Source organism: Helianthus annuus, chromosome 4 (genome assembly GCF_002127325.2).
Source record: "Helianthus annuus cultivar XRQ/B chromosome 4, HanXRQr2.0-SUNRISE, whole genome shotgun sequence".
Classification (NCBI taxonomy): Eukaryota; Viridiplantae; Streptophyta; class Magnoliopsida; order Asterales; family Asteraceae; genus Helianthus; species Helianthus annuus.
Window position 1 is genome coordinate 58,786,385 of NC_035436.2, and position 17,509 is coordinate 58,803,893.

At 36.9% G+C, this 17,509-nt stretch overlaps 2 long non-coding RNA genes across 2 annotated transcripts; both read left to right on the forward strand.

The window, feature by feature from the left end:
• Positions 1–4,981: 4,981 nt before the first annotated feature.
• LOC110935298 lies at positions 4,982–6,672 on the forward strand. The gene is made up of 3 exons (XR_002589026.1): positions 4,982–5,074; positions 5,590–5,657; positions 6,452–6,672. It is a non-coding gene; the product is annotated as an uncharacterized LOC110935298 (long non-coding RNA).
• Positions 6,673–11,806: 5,134 nt separating this feature from the next.
• Positions 11,807–13,496, forward strand: LOC118479267. The gene is made up of 3 exons (XR_002589024.2): positions 11,807–11,898; positions 12,414–12,481; positions 13,276–13,496. It is a non-coding gene; the product is annotated as an uncharacterized LOC118479267 (long non-coding RNA).
• The last annotated feature ends 4,013 nt before the right edge of the window (positions 13,497–17,509 follow it).

A 17,509-nucleotide genomic window follows, 5' to 3' on the forward strand; every position in this document is an offset into this window, starting at 1 on the left:
CTAATCCACGGTTCGAGGCATCACAATATACCACGAAGTCGTCATTCCATCGGGTAGAGTAAGAACAGGAGCGTTACATAAAAGGGTCTTAAGAGTCTGAAAAAGATTCCTCCTGCTCGGGACCCCAAGCAAAAGGTTTCTCTTTTTGGGTGAAAAATCCGAGATGAATCGGCGGTAATAACCAGCCAATCCTAGAAAAGAATGAATATCAGATGCGGATTTAGGCGTACTTCAATTCTTCATAGCTTCGATTTTTGACGGTTCAACATGAATACCTTGCTTACTAATGACATGACCAAGGAATTGCACTTCATCAATCCAAAACTCACACTTAGAAAATTTTAGCATACAGGCGTTCACCACGTAAGAGTTCAAGCATAAGACGTAAATGATGAGCATGATCAGCTTCAGACTTAGAATAAATAAGAATATCATTAATAAAGATGATCACAAATCGATCCAAATAGGGTTTACACACACGATTCATAAGGTCCATGAACACGACGGGTGCGTTGGTCAAACCAAAAGGCATGACTACGAATTCATAGTGCCCATATCGAGTACGAAACGCAGTTTTAGGGATGTCATCCTCGAGTACACGAAGCTGATGATAACCAGAATGGAGATCAATCTAAGAGAAACAGGCCGCGCCTTGTAGTTGGTCAAATAAGTCATCAATACGAGGGTGAGGGTAACGATTCTTCACGGTAAGCTTATTTAGTTCACGACAGTCGATACACATACGGAAGGAACCATCCCTATTCTTTACAAATAAAACAGGAGCACCCCACGGGGAGGTACATGGACGAATAAAACCTTTATCGAGCAGTTCCTGTAGCTGTGTTGGTGCATCCGTCTGTCGACTTCGTCTTGTATCGAGTCTTGTATTTGTATAGATAGACCAGGGCACGTAGTACGAGAAATATGTCAAAAATAGGTTCAGAGGTAATTTCATACGAAATTACAAATTGTAATTCCGCACGAAATCTCATGCTAATTTCGCACAAAATAGTAATTTCGTGTGAATGTGATTTCGTTTGGGTTATTCTGTGCGAAATACCACAGCCTATAAATAGTGGCGCCTTGATTTCATTCGTAACTTTCCGGCTTGAGTACCGAACTGCTACCGAAGTGTCAACTCGCTGTAAAATGTTGTCAAATCAATCAAAAGACAGTTTAAAGTGAATATCTAGCTGAATTAACTTGATACGACTGTTTCCGCCTTTCGTATCGAGCAAAAGCTCTTCTGAACGACTCATTCGGGTCAGAAAACGATCCTATAAGTGGTATCAGAGCTCAGGAGGAAGAGTTCTTACCAATTCAGCTGCAAATTCTTATTTCTACACCTTCTTTTTCACAATTAATAAATTTTTACGGTCAAAATGTCTTGAATTTCACACATTATACGTGCAATAGTGTTTTAACAAACCCTTGAAAGTTTCAGACTTAAAATCGGACAATAACCTGATCATTTTTGACAAAAACAGCTCAAGATGATGACATCAGCAGTATTTCGTATGAAATAGAGATTTGATTTCGCACGAAATTACATTTTGTAATTGATTTCGCTTGAAAGTGTTGAGTATTTCGCACGAAATTAGTATTTCGTGTGAAAAGTTTGTTGATTTTGTCACAACCCTCGATCCCTTATTCAAACACAGGAACGGGCGGTCGTGAGCCAGTTTCGGTGGTATCGGGTATTGTCTAATTTGGCAACGGAATTTTTCATCAGGACCGTAGTTAGGAAATATTTTATCAGAGTAAAACCACCATATTTTCATAATATTAAACACAAGGAATAAAACCCAAGTTTGCAGTACACACATTTTCATAGGAATAAATCCTATTTTATTTAATAAAAACATCTATTTTATTTTAGGTAACTTTATAGCCACTTTTCCAAGCCTTCGGTGCTCTCCAGCAGGCTTTTATTGGCTTCACACTAAGTTACCTGAAACACGTGTTTAAAACATTTTATCAGCAGGAAATACTGGTGAGTGAATCCCAGTTTAATCAAGTTTAAATAAAAAGTCACAGTGAACAGTATTGAGGGCGCATCCGCAATTACATTTGTTTCCAAGATATAACAATTAACATCAGTGGTATTGTCATACTCAACTTGTGGAAATGTTACTCCTTGACCAGGTAGTAACAAATTTTGTATACAAAACCCCAATATACCCACTATAATTGTATTCTTACAAATACTCAATAACTGTTATTCGCATGGAAAAGTATTTAAGGTTTTGTAAAAACATTTAACAAAAAGAGGATTACTCACATTGCTATATAGGGCTTTTGATGTGTGTAAAATGCAACATATAAATTACAACAATTAAGGCATAAAACTAACCCTTTTTAAGTACTAATGTTGGAAAAAGAGTGTTTTTGTCTTCCTTTTGTATTTTCAGGATGAAATGAGCTCAAATTCACAAAAGAAGCAAAAAGACAGCTAAATCTAACATAAATACAAGAAAAGGAACAAAAGTGGATTGCCCGACCCCTCACGGCATCCTCCCAAGCAAGAATAGAGAAGTCAGAAGACTGAACACGCCCCGTGCTCAGCCAGCACGGGGCCATGCCCAAGAAGCAGCAGAAAAGACAAACCTATAGAAGCTTCTATTGCCCACCATGGGGCCGTGTCCAGTGAGCACGGGGGCGTGGCGAAAGTACAGCAGGCGCATTAATTGTAATTGCGAATTACAATTAGTGAAGAGAGAGAGTGTCAGACGGGCACGGGGGCGTGTCCAGCGGACACGGGGCCGTGCCCAGCCTTCTGTTCAGCCTATAAATAGGAGTGCTTGGCTTCATTTCAACTCATCCCTTGGCACACCACCTCTCTCACACTTCATCCACCACCCACCACCATCACAACACCATCATCCACCACCATCATCCATTGTCCATCATAGAGTGTGTGAGTCGTCTCGGGATCCAAGATTGATCGTAAGAGTTCTTGACAATCAAGGCCATGTTTGCCTAAGTCTCTTACATCACTTGCTGAAGACAAGTGTTTAGTATAATACTTTTTATTTTTAATCTTTTGCACTTTTTATTTGGTTTTGTATTAATGACTTTAATAACTAGTTACTTATGTTGAAGGTGATCTTTCCTTATCGTTTGTCCGTGGTGTCTTGGCATTATTTTACTGTCTATATAAAATAAAAGATTTTCACCATTCATATCTCCACGGTCTATATGGAGGTATGTTGGCTACCTGGTCGGGGGTTAAGGGAACGGTTTGGTAAGGGTCTTGCCCTTGTTCAGCGTTTAGAGGTCCTACAAGGGACCTGGGTCAAATTTAGTAGGATCTCCTTCAATGCCCATAGGTATTGGATGGCGGGGATCCAAACTCTTTGACCCCCTCATAAGTTAACTACTATTAATACTATAACCCGGCTATTTAGGACTGTATCCCTGCTGACTCAGACTACTTAGTCGAGGGTAACGTCACCGCCAAAAGCGGGGCCTACCAAAATTTGCATTAATAACTTAATTCATTATCTTCCAATAATCCAACCCTTTAGGATTGTATCCTTGCTGACTCAAACTACTGGGTTGAGGGTAAAGTCGCCTTCAAAAGAGGGGCCTACTACAATAACTAAGATAATCTCTTAAACAAGTGCAAAAGTGCGAAAATAATCAAAGGTTATACTAATACACGAGTCGGATCCAAGTGATTCATCTTGTCTATCTGTTTTTATTTTATTTTATTTTTCAGCATTTAGTTAATTTTTTTTCTTAGTTTAAAAACCTTTTCTAACTTTTTGATTTGATTAGACGTTGAGGATAAACCGGTACTAAAAGCTCTTGTGTCCTTGGACGACCTCGGTATCTTACCAACGCTATACTACGTCCACGATGGGTGCACTTGCCCATATGTGTGTTTAGTGTTAGTAAATATCGTGTTTTATAAATTTAAAACTTGGCTAAAAGTGTAAAAAGGGCTTAAAATATACATCAAAAATATATTACACTACACACGCATCAGCTTTCCTTTGTGATTTCCTGGTTATAATCTAATTAAATAAACAATGCACACGTGTTAGTATAATAACCCATTTTAACATTAGTAATACCCTCCCCGAGACGGCATTCCAACAACTACGTCGGGCAGAACCACGACAGCCGTTACGGAACCCTAGATCAATCGGGCAGAGTATCTAATACGTATCCAGGGTTTATGATACTTACAACGAGGCAGAGCTTCGCTAATTAGGGGGTATTATACCCGAGTATTATTTCTACTATTCAGAATTGAGAGAAAGGAAATCGATTTTGAACGAATTCGAATGAAGATCCGATGCCCTCTGTATATAGTGCTGATTTCTGGTCCGTTCGCGGCCCGCGTAAATGTAGGCGAAGGCCTACGCGCCCCGCGTCAACGCTGGTCAACAGCGTAGCTTGTCCGGGTCATCTACTAGGCTCGCCACGATGATGACACGTGTCATCACCGGGCTGCGCCACCTTTTTGATCCCACGCGGCCCGCGTGAACTTAACGGGTAGCTTACGCGGCCCGCCTAGACTTAAAAACTCAAAGGAATCAGGTTTAACCTTTAAACCGCCCGCGTAAACTAAGGGTGAGGGTTGTCGCGGCCCGCATAAACTTATATTTTCTTGTTTTTAATTATTTTTAATAATATATTGTATTTCGGGCTCGGTTTTCACATACGGGGTGTATTTTAGGAAGTGTAGGTGTAACACCCCGAAAATATAAATCTTTATATAAGAATTTAAGGATTTCATAAACAAGAAATAATCATGTAGAAACTTTAACCTAGTTAAAGTTTACAAGTCTTGAAAATAACCTACACTTGGTTAAAACTCTAGTATTTAAAAAGAAATGGTAGTTAAGGGACTAATCTTGCCAAAAATCAAAAGTTTAATTTTAATAGTGACAAAACTAAACCAAACACACCAAATTGGTGTGTCTGGTCGACAGAAGCAAGAAAGGGGCGACCCCCATTGTTCCAAAACCCTAAAGTCACAATTTCTTGCGATTGGAGGTTCAAATCCTAACCAAAACGAAATCCGAGCTTAGAATTGTGTTCCTCATCGCAAGAGGATTAAGAGGTATGTAAAATTTTATGAGAATTCACTACTTGAAATCCTCATGAATCTAAGCAAATCTGAAATTTTGTTGATGCATGACAGTAATTAGTTAGATTAAAGATGATATAGTGTCTAGGATTAAAACCTAGACAACTATATATGAAATCATGCCCTAATTCAGGAAAATTCCATGAATCCATGGATGTTAAGTTATGGGTTTTATATGTTGATAATGAACATTAGGATTTTGAGTGTAATCCTAGTATAAATTTCATTATAGGAAGTAACTCCTGTGATATTGATACTAAATGTATGCAAAAATTGCTATTATAGTGAAATTTGATGTCGAATTATAAAGTCATGAACTTGTTTATGAAGATGGGAAAATCTGACCCGCTAGGTGTTTGAAGAAATGCCTAAGTGGGGATTTAAATGTGAAATTTGGATAAAAACGCAGATTTGATAATGGTCCATAATTATGTGATTGTGGTCATAAAAAGGAGTTCTAAACATGTTATAAAAACTGAATTTTCTAGGCAAAGAGTCCGGTTCATCTAGCGGACAAGCCGGAGGGAGTTCACGAGGAAAAGACGCGCTCTAAAAGGTATGAAATTTTATCGTTTCATCACATCATACATATTATTAGCCTTATGCGTTGCTTAAAAGGAAAGAAAGCATGAGTACCAAGAATTTCCATTATGTCATGAATTTGGCTATTGCCTTAAACAAGTTATAAACATGAAATTGAGCATCCGTAAGGTGTTTAATTTCAGCACCTAAACGGGTCAAACAAGTTCTGGAAATAAACACGAAGCATGACTTTATTATATTGTGCGAATATTACATGAGGTGTAGGCCGTGTAGCGAACACCATAGACAAACTTAAAAGCCTTGTCCTTAATATAGGAGTTAAAGTTTGAATTAGATGCATGATAATAGAATAAACAATTAACTAGAAGTCTTGTAATTTAGCGTGTAAGATGGTTCCCGTAAACAAGCTCGATCAAGAAATAGTTGAGTAATGTTATAGACAAAACACAAGTATGAAGTAATAGCCCAGCCGTATAGCGAATTACGCGAAATTATGCTGTTTCGACTCATAATGAATCAGCAAGAAAACTGCGTTTTAAACAAGGGAGTTATGTGCAGGGTCTACCGTAAATTACGGTAGCACCGTAATTTACGGTGACCTACAATTCCTTTACGGTGGATTCCTACTGAGTTACGGTAGGTTCCAAATGTCCAGAAGCCACCGTAATTTACGGTGACACCGTAAATTACGGTGGAGCCCTGTTTGATAAAATTTGTTTTGAACATTTACTCGAACCAGTGTTCGGACCTGGTTCGAATATGTAAATTTCCAAGAATGATAGCACTAATGCTTGTTTAAAATGCTAGTTCTCAGGTACCCAAGTAAAGGATGAAGATCAAGCAAGCGAGTCGAACCGAACACACACATTTTTAGAACGCTTCTGCATCCAAACTTTTGTTTTAAAAACTATGTAATCTAAGGGTAGTTACTGTCTTGAAGGTGGTTTGTAACAGCAATACATGTATGTTGTGTTAATTTTGGGTTTAAACGATGAAAGTTTTTGTTAAGTCATCATTTTGGCGTTAAATGCATGGCTTTTAGGTTGTCAAATCTAGTAATATAATCTGGGTCTTACAAGTTGGTAATCAGAGCTTAAGGTTGCCAATAAGTGTTCGGTTCAAGCTTGATCAACATCCGGTAAGAGTAATTGCTTAAGTAAAATTTAAGGAGTATAGAAATAATTCACGAACATATATGCATGGAAAAGGGTGTGTAAACACACTCAAACACAAGAAAAGCATGAAACAAGAATAATAGAATCAAGAGTGTGTAAGCACACTCAAACACAAGAAAGACATGAAACAAGAATGATTGAGTCAATCTACGAACTTGATCAAATCAAAACAAGTAAAACATGTATTACAAATGAAATGTTTAACAATGTATGTAAACATTTCAGTATCAAAGATGGCAAGCGGAGGTGATGGTGATGCGGTGCCAAGAATCACCGAACAAATGAGAATAGTGATTGCCGAAGAGGTTGGAAAGGCGATCGAAAACAGTTTGTCGAACTTCATTGATAAAATCCAAAATACGATTTTATCAGTGGTAGAAGAGAGAATCAAGAAGCTAGAGGATAATTCAAATCTAGCAAAGGAAAAATCTGGGGAACGAAAACCTTGTTCATACAAGGAATTCATAGCTTGTAAACCACCTATATATAATGGGGAGGTTGATCCATTCGTGTGTCAACGATGGATAGGCGATATCGAGGGAGTATTCGAGAGAACCCATTGTGATGAGAATGACTACGTAGCTTATGGTACGGGTCAGTTAAGAGGTCAAGCGAAGGACTGGTGGGATAATAAAAAGAAGGAGATTGGAAACGAAGCGGCCAAGGCCATGACGTGGGAAGAGTTTAAGACGCCGTTTCTTAAACATCATAGCCCCAAAGCAGTTATAAACAAGATCAAGGAAGAGTTCATGCAACTCAGACACAAGGGTGAATCCATAGACAAGATCACGGGGATGTTTATGGACAAAATGAAGTTCTGTGACGATCTGATAACGAACGAAGAGCAAAAAGTTTATTACTACCATAACATGCTAAGCGCAGAATATAGGGAGTTCATAACCCCTTCGAAGTATGAGACCCTTACCGAGATTGTCAATGCCGCTCGGGAAAGGGAGATTGAGTTGAAAAAGAGTATAGAGCGGGGTGAACGAAGGGCACAGGATATAAATCCAAGCCCTACCAAGAAAGCAAGAACGAATGAAACGTCGAAGAAATCAGATGCAAAGGGCGGTACACCAAGTTGCAAAATCTGTGGCAAGAATCATAAGGGTGAATGTCGCTTCAAAGATAAGTCTTGTCCTATATGTCGAAAAACGGGACATATGGCTATATCATGCCCGGAAAAAGTGACCGTTTGTTACAACTGTTACCGAACGGGTCACAAAAGATCGGAGTGCCCAGAATTGGCAGGAAAGAAAGAAGGGCAAGACCCAAAAGGTGAAGCCACAAAAGCCAAAGCAAGATCTTTTCAATTGACCACTGCTGAAGCAAAGGTCGAACCTGACGTGATCTCAGGTACATTCACTATAAATTCAATTCCCGCACGTGTGTTATTTGATACTGGTGCGAATAAATCCTTTGTTTCATATGGGTTTATTCGACACCCTTTATTTGTTCTAACAAAATTACCTATGCCTTTAGAGGTAGAGATAGGTAATAATAAAAGCTTTATTGTCTGTGATGTATGTGAAAACTGCACGATGAATATTGATGACGAGGAATACACAATAGACTTGATCCCGATGTCGATGGGAGAATTTCAAGTGGTAGTGGGAATGGATTGGCTATCCCGTTACCACGCAAAGGTGGTTTGTTTCCGAAAGGAAATAAAGCTAACGTCTCCTAGCGGAAAGCAAGTTACGATATATGGAGAAAAAGGAGGTAACCCAGCGATATGCACAATGCTAGAAGCTCATAAACTCATGAAGCATGGATGCAAGGCCTTTATGGTATATGCAAGCGAAACGGAAAAAGAACTCCTCAAAATTGGGGATGTACCAGTCGTGCGAGATTATGAAGACGTGTTCCCGGAAGAATTACCGGGGATACCGCCGGAACGGGAGGTAGAGTTCGGAATCGAATTGATTCCGGGCGCAAAACCCGTGGCCAAGGCGCCATACCGGCTTGCACCGTCGGAGTTACAAGAATTGATGTCTCAAATTCAGGAATTTCTTGACAAGGGGTTTATCCGACCGAGTGTGTCTCCGTGGGGCGCACCAGTCTTATTCGTGAAGAAGAAGGACGGCAGTATGCGTATGTGTATCGATTACCGAGAGTTAAACAAACTCACGGTGAAGAATCGATACCCGCTCCCAAGAATTGATGATTTATTTGACCAACTACAAGGAGTAAGTTGGTTTTCCAAAATTGATCTCCGATCCGGTTATCACCAATTGAAAGTCAAGGAGGAGGACGTACCCAAGACGGCTTTCCGTACGAGGTACGGGCATTATGAATTCCTCGTAATGCCTTTCGGATTGACCAATGCGCCCGCGACTTTCATGGACCTCATGAACCGGGTTTGCAAACCCATGCTAGATAAGTCGGTAATTGTATTTATCGACGACATTTTGGTATATTCAAGGAGTGAAGCCGAGCACGTGTGTCATTTGCGGGAAATATTAGACACACTCAGACGAGAGAAGCTGTATGCAAAATTCACGAAGTGTGCTTTCTGGTTACGGGAAGTACAGTTTCTTGGGCATCTCATTAGTGCGGATGGAGTACTGGTAGATCCGTCAAAGATAGAAGCTGTGTCGAAATGGAGCCCTCCAAGAAATCCCTCGGAAATCCGAAGCTTTTTAGGGCTTGCAGGATATTATCGGAGATTCATACAGGATTTCTCCAAAATTGCCTTACCATTGACCAAATTAACTCGTAAGGAGGAAAAGTTCATGTGGGGCATTAAGCAAGAGGAAGCTTTCCAAACACTCAAGGAAAAGTTGACCCACGCTCCGGTACTGACTTTACCGGAAGGGACTGAAGACATGGAGGTTTACTCGGACGCTTCTCAATTGGGGCTCGGGTGTGTATTAATGCAACGAGGCAAGGTCATCGCCTATGCCTCGAGGCAATTGAAGATACATGAAAATAAATATCCGGTTCACGACTTAGAATTAGCGGCGGTGGTGTTTGCCTTAAAGATATGGACACATTACTTGTACGGAGTAAAGTTTACCATCTTTACCGACCATAAAAGTTTGAAATATTTCTTCGACCAGAAGGAATTAAACATGCGGCAAAGACGGTGGTTGGAAACCGTCAAAGACTTCGATTGAGAAATACATTACCACCCCGGTAAGGCCAATGTAGTGGCCGATGCGCTGAGCCGTAAAACAGATTATACCCCGATACGGGTACGATCAATGCAACTGGTTGTGACTTCAAGTTTACTAGAACGAATTCGAGAAGCACAAGATGAAGCTGTAAAGGCGGAAAACTGGAAAAAGGAAAGAATTATTGGTCAAGTTAAAGACCTTGAAGTGGGCAGTCACGGCCTAAAGACTCGTTTTAATAGAATCTGGGTTCCTAACACATGTGGGGTTAAGAAGCTTCTACTTGATGAAGCTCATAAATCCCGTTATTCCATTCACCCGGGAGCGACCAAAATGTATCATGACTTGAAGCAAAACTATTGGTGGCCCGGAATGAAGCGGGACACTGTGAAATACGTGGAAAAGTGTTTGACATGCCTACAAGTCAAGGCGGAACACCAAAAGCCGTATGGTAAACATCAACCGTTAGAAATCCCGGTTTGGAAATGGGAGCAAATCACGATGGACCTATTGACCAAACTACCTAAAACAAGTCGTGGTTTTGATGCTATTTGGGTAGTCGTGGATAGGTTAACTAAAAGCGCCCACTTTATTCCGATTCGTGAAACTTATACATCTGAGAAAATGTCGGAGGTATACACCAATGAAATCATAGCAAGGCATGGGGTACCGATATCCATTGTGTCAAACAGAGATACTCGGTTTACTTTGAAATTCTGGCGTGAATTCCAAGAACAGATGGGAACTAAATTGTTCCTTAGCACTGCTTATCATCCACAAACGGATGGACAGAGCGAAAGAACAATACAAACATTGGGTGATATGCTGCGGGCTTGCATTATTGATTTTGGGGGTAGTTGGGATGTCCATTTACCCTTGGTCGAATTCGCATATAACAATAGCTATCACACGAGCATTAAAATGGCCCCGTACGAGCTATTATATGGCAGAAAGTGTCGGACTCCGGTATGTTGGGGAGAAGTGGGTCCGCGAGGGCTAGCACCAACTGATATAATCCGAGCCACAAATGCGAAAATCGACATAGTTCGGGCACACTTGAAAGCGGCTCAAGACCGGCAAAAGGCATACGCAGATAAAAGAAATAGGCCAATTGAGTTTCAGGTTGGCGATATGGTCATGCTAAAGGTTTCCCCATGGAAGGGTATTATTAGATTCAGAAAAAGGGGAAAGTTAAGCCCGAGATTCATTGGGCCATTTAGAATCATTGAACGGGTTGGTAAGGTAGCTTATCGACTTGAATTACCCGAAGAGTTGAGTGGAATTCATAACACATTCCGCGTATCACATCTTCGAAAATGTTTGGCCGACGAAACTGCTCATATCCACTACGACGATATCGAAGTGGATAACAGCCTCAACTATGCAGTAAAACCAATTGCGATTTTAGATCGTAAGGAGAAAAGTTTGAGGAACAAAATGATAACCCAAGTCAAGGTCAAATGGGAGCACAGAAAAGGGTCAGACACTACTTGGGAATCCGAAGAGGAAATGCGACGTCTACACCCGACATTATTTGGTACGTAATTCGGTTTCGGGGACGAAACCCTTTTTAAGGGGGGTGGACTTGTAACACCCCGAAAATATAAATCTTTATATAAGAATTTAAGGATTTCATAAACAAGAAATAATCATGTAGAAACTTTAACCTAGTTAAAGTTTACAAGTCTTGAAAATAACCTACACTTGGTTAAAACTCTAGTATTTAAAAAGAAATGGTAGTTAAGGGACTAATCTTGCCAAAAATCAAAAGTTTAATTTTAATAGTGACAAAACTAAACCAAACACACCAAATTGGTGTGTCTGGTCGACAGAAGCAAGAAAGGGGCGACCCCCATTGTTCCAAAACCCTAAAGTCACAATTTCTTGCGATTGGAGGTTCAAATCCTAACCAAAACGAAATCCGAGCTTAGAATTGTGTTCCTCATCGCAAGAGGATTAAGAGGTATGTAAAATTTTATGAGAATTCACTACTTGAAATCCTCATGAATCTAAGCAAATCTGAAATTTTGTTGATGCATGACAGTAATTAGTTAGATTAAAGATGATATAGTGTCTAGGATTAAAACCTAGACAACTATATATGAAATCATGCCCTAATTCAGGAAAATTCCATGAATCCATGGATGTTAAGTTATGGGTTTTATATGTTGATGATGAACATTAGGATTTTGAGTGTAATCCTAGTATAAATTTCATTATAGGAAGTAACTCCTGTGATATTGATACTAAATGTATGCAAAAATTGCTATTATAGTGAAATTTGATGTCGAATTATAAAGTCATGAACTTGTTTATGAAGATGGGAAAATCTGACCCGCTAGGTGTTTGAAGAAATGCCTAAGTGGGGATTTAAATGTGAAATTTGGATAAAAAGGCAGATTTGATAATGGTCCATAATTATGTGATTGTGGTCATAAAAAGGAGTTCTAAACATGTTATAAAAACTGAATTTTCTAGGCAAAGAGTCCGGTTCATCTAGCGGACAAGCCGGAGGGAGTTCACGAGGAAAAGACGCGCTCTAAAAGGTATGAAATTTTATCGTTTCATCACATCATACATATTATTAGCCTTATGCGTTGCTTAAAAGGAAAGAAAGCATGAGTACCAAGAATTTCCATTATGTCATGAATTTGGCTATTGCCTTAAACAAGTTATAAACATGAAATTGAGCATCCGTAAGGTGTTTAATTTCAGCACCTAAACGGGTCAAACAAGTTCTGGAAATAAACACGAAGCATGACTTTATTATATTGTGCGAATATTACATGAGGTGTAGGCCGTGTAGCGAACACCATAGACAAACTTAAAAGCCTTGTCCTTAATATAGGAGTTAAAGTTTGAATTAGATGCATGATAATAGAATAAACAATTAACTAGAAGTCTTGTAATTTAGCGTGTAAGATGGTTCCCGTAAACAAGCTCTATCAAGAAATAGTTGAGTAATGTTATAGACAAAACACAAGTATGAAGTAATAGCCCAGCCGTATAGCGAATTACGCGAAATTATGCTGTTTCGACTCATAATGAATCAGCAAGAAAACTGCGTTTTAAACAAGGGAGTTATGTGCAGGGTCTACCGTAAATTACGGTAGCACCGTAATTTACGGTGACCTACAATTCCTTTACGGTGGATTCCTACTGAGTTACGGTAGGTTCCAAATGTCCAGAAGCCACCGTAATTTACGGTGACACCGTAAATTACGGTGGAGCCCTGTTTGATAAAATTTGTTTTGATCATTTACTCGAACCAGTGTTCGGACCTGGTTCGAATATGTAAATTTCCAAGAATGATAGCACTAATGCTTGTTTAAAATGCTAGTTCTCAGGTACCCAAGTAAAGGATGAAGATCAAGCAAGCGAGTCGAACCGAACACACACATTTTTAGAACGCTTCCGCATCCAAACTTTTGTTTTAAAAACTATGTAATCTAAGGGTAGTTACTGTCTTGAAGGTGGTTTGTAACAGCAATACATGTATGTTGTGTTAATTTTGGGTTTAAACGATGAAAGTTTTTGTTAAGTCATCATTTTGGCGTTAAATGCATGGCTTTTAGGTTGTCAAATCTGGTAATATAATCTGGGTCTTACAGTAGGTTAACTTACACATGATGCATCCTTTTAATAACATAAGTTTTTATATATTTTATATAAATAAAAATTTTGGGAATGTTACATCCTCCCCACCTTGTTTTAAATCTCATCCTCGAGATTCCCTGAAATATGGATGATTATTTAGTTAGTTAGTTTCTAGGTATATTCTGGTCCTTGCTTGTAATTCTACTTTACTTTGACCAGAACTATTCTCTATGTTGTGAGATTCTTATCTTCTCAAGATTTCTTAATAAAAGTAAAATTATTAGCGTAAGTGTTTAGATGTGTTGTGTCTTCGCACAACTTTTAGTTACAGGTTTCCTAATGCGTCAATAATCGCAAGGGAATTCTTATACTTTCGATGACGTTCCAACTTATAGAGTTCCTGTTGTTTATCTTGTCGCACGAACTACGAGACGGATGATCAAATGAAATAATGTTTGATATCGAAATTATAGAAGTATACAGGAGATTCCTGATAAATAACTCTAAAGTTATCATTGACACACTTGTTCGTGATTTATTCCTAATTGTCAATCATTATGGTTTTTGAATTTTGTCATAGATATACATATCTATAAAATCATATATTTCACATACTATAATATACACACCATTCATAAGGTCAATGTATTTAACAGATTCATAAGTCAGACATCAGGTCATGGTATTATTTAGGGAATTTCATAACACATACCCCATCTTATTCGGTCTTGCCAGAGAGGTAACCCCATCTCACCCGGACAAGCTGGAGAGTCTACCGCACCATACCCAGTTTTGCCGGAGAGGTAACCACATCTTACCCGAACAAGCTGGAGAGTCTACCGCACCATGCCCAGTTTTACCGAAGAGGTAATTATCATGGTATTTCCCCTAAATAGACTTCTCTCAATTTAGGATCTTGAAAGTACATCGTTTATTATGGTTTGCATCAAGAAACAAGGAAATCAGTATTCTCATGTTGGATAATATTCTAGAACCGAGTAGTATCAATAAACAAGAAATAACAGTGACCAGTTGTTATTGCTTATTTATCATACTTGCACTGTTCTAGTCATCATCCTCACGGGATACCAATAACCATCACACTTTATCTACGCAAGTAATTGGCTTATCTCAAAGCTTTATACTAAGGCATTTTTCTTAGATTCAAGTCTAAATACTATCCTGGTTGTTACCAGTGAATATCAATATCCTAACTCTTTTATTTAAGCATATATATTATTATGGTTGTGGTTTTCTTTTGCTTGGAAAAATGGAGTTTTAAATATATCATTGTCTCCATTGATACAATGTAATAAGTATGCTTACATCTTAACTTTATTTATGCTTATATATTGTTAGATTCCGTTGCAAGGAATATTTTATTGAGACAGATGGCATTTTAAAACATAGTAGGTTTCGTGGTTTATTCTTATAATGATTTCATGTTTTCATATGAATCACCAATTATATATATTTTTTTCTTATTTTTATCTTACATAAGATATTATATTGGGTATACCATCAAGAAATTTTATTGGGTATATGCATATATGTGTATAAAATTTCAAATCTCTAGTTAATAGTAAACTCACGGAATATATACACACATATATGAAATAATAACTATACATCCGATGGTATTAATCATCAAGCTTATTTCCATGACTTTATTTTATCCTTTTATAAAAGTAGTATATTGAAATAAATTTCTTGTCAAATATAATATTTTGGAATTAAAAGTTTAGGGAAATAAATTACTCCAAATATAAATTTTCTGGACTCATAAGAACAATTTCATTTTTAACTAATGGGTTAAACTATACTAGACTCACTAATTATATTACCTTAATAATTTTTCCGCAAGTAACCATCTAGATATCTATTCCAATTATAACATTCTACCTTTTCCTTTATAAGAATCAATTATAATATACATTTAAGATTGAGAGGCATTATTTAGAAGAATATGTGCATATGTGACCCATGACATTGTGTTTATGGGTTACCAAGAGATATATATACTATACATAAATTATTTTCTGTAATTGAAAACCTTAGTTATAAAATATTAATATATAGTATAAGCTTAAAACATATAACATTAATTTATGATTTTGCCCTCTGTTCAAAAATGTGATTTTTTTTATAGATTCACGTAACCTACTTTATAAACTTTATTTGTGTCACGGGTATATCACTGATATTTTACTACTACAGTTATTTTATGAGAACCTTCATCTTTATTATTATTCTTTCAGTATTAAGTTTAACCAATCATAATTCACTCTCATCTCTTTTATTTTCATTATAATCTTCTTAAAGTATGAGAACTTCGAGACTACTTAAGATAAATTTAACATCCGATTTATCAACTCAATTCATTTACTAGTATTGTATTATTTAACTATTATACATCAACCAGCTAACTCGAATATTTTTCTTTATAATTTAGGATACATGGTCCTATAACTAATATGACTGGTTAATCTTGTAATCTTATATTAATTATTTCCAGGCATAAGACCTATTCTAGGCATACCTTAATATTAGAGATTTGTAGAAATGCTTTCAACATTTAGTTAGGCTTTTCTACGTAGTTCAACCAACCCAAAGTTCTAAAGATTTTTAAATGATTTTTATTTAATCATGAATAACCATCATATTCATTTAACCATTTATTTTATTAGTAAGTATTTTAATAGAAACCTTTATAAGTAGTCCCAACATAAGTTATAAAACTAGGAAAGTGGGAAGTCTTATGGCCAACTGGTTATAAACCAGAAGGAATAAAATGGAGTGGTAAATTGGTAGACCTGGGTTTCAAAACTTGCTTTGGCTAGATCCACTAAAGCAATCTTTTAAATTTTTATTAATTTTTAAAATCCTTTCGGTTAATTTAATAGCTTCGGTTTTATTATAAATTATTTTGAAACAATATTATTAAAACCACAAAGTTTTAAAGCTTTATACCATATATTTCAATATGTATTTTAAACCAAAGTAAATAATTGGTTCCAAAAGAGAGTCATAAATATGACTGCTTTGTTAATAACCAACTTAGTTTGATGTATATTATGATATTATTTGAGTGGGTGATATTAATTATCACAGACAATTTCTAGTACAAATATTTAGGTACAATCATAAAAATAGATTGATTAAAAACAGCGAGCATTGCAACTTATATATATATATGTATCTATTACAAAGTACAACTGGAATTCAAAATATACTATGATTATCCATCCGTAACTTATTTTAGTCTATCTAGGTTATAGGAGTATTAGGCTCAACATGCTTTTATATAAGGTTTATTCTATCTCCTGTCTCTACTAAGTTGTTATCTAATGAGCGAAGTTCTTTTAAAGTTTCTAGCTCATAGGTGTCATGGGTGCTGGTACTGGTTTGGCCGTTCGACTATTTAATATAAGTTAGCATTTACTGCTGTAGTGGCTAACATATGGAGATTTACCCATTGTCCATCTAATTTATCTTCCCATGGTAGGTTATAATGAATAATGGTACCTTTGATCATGAGGAGTATTCAACACACTGTATCATATAATTATATTCCATAATATAATTTTGGGTTTATCTACTATAACTATAACTAGGGGATGTAATTCAATATTAACATAAAGTATCTGTATGAGGGATATACCATTTTTATTTTGTATAACTGCAATATAGTGTGCTTAAAATAGTCAAGAATAATTCAATAGTTTATATTGAAATAAAACTATATTCCATTTCTGTTTATGTTTTGTGTTAACTATTTATATCGATAAATTACAGATAGCTGTAACACTTTTATTTGATATCAAATAATTTAAGTTTGTATTCATTGTTTTATAAGTAATTAAATAAAGTTTTATATCCCTAAACTGTGATATTTGAAATGTGGCTTTGACAGTATGATATATATGTGTGTATATATATATATATATATTCTAAAATATGGAATAAATGGTTTCTTA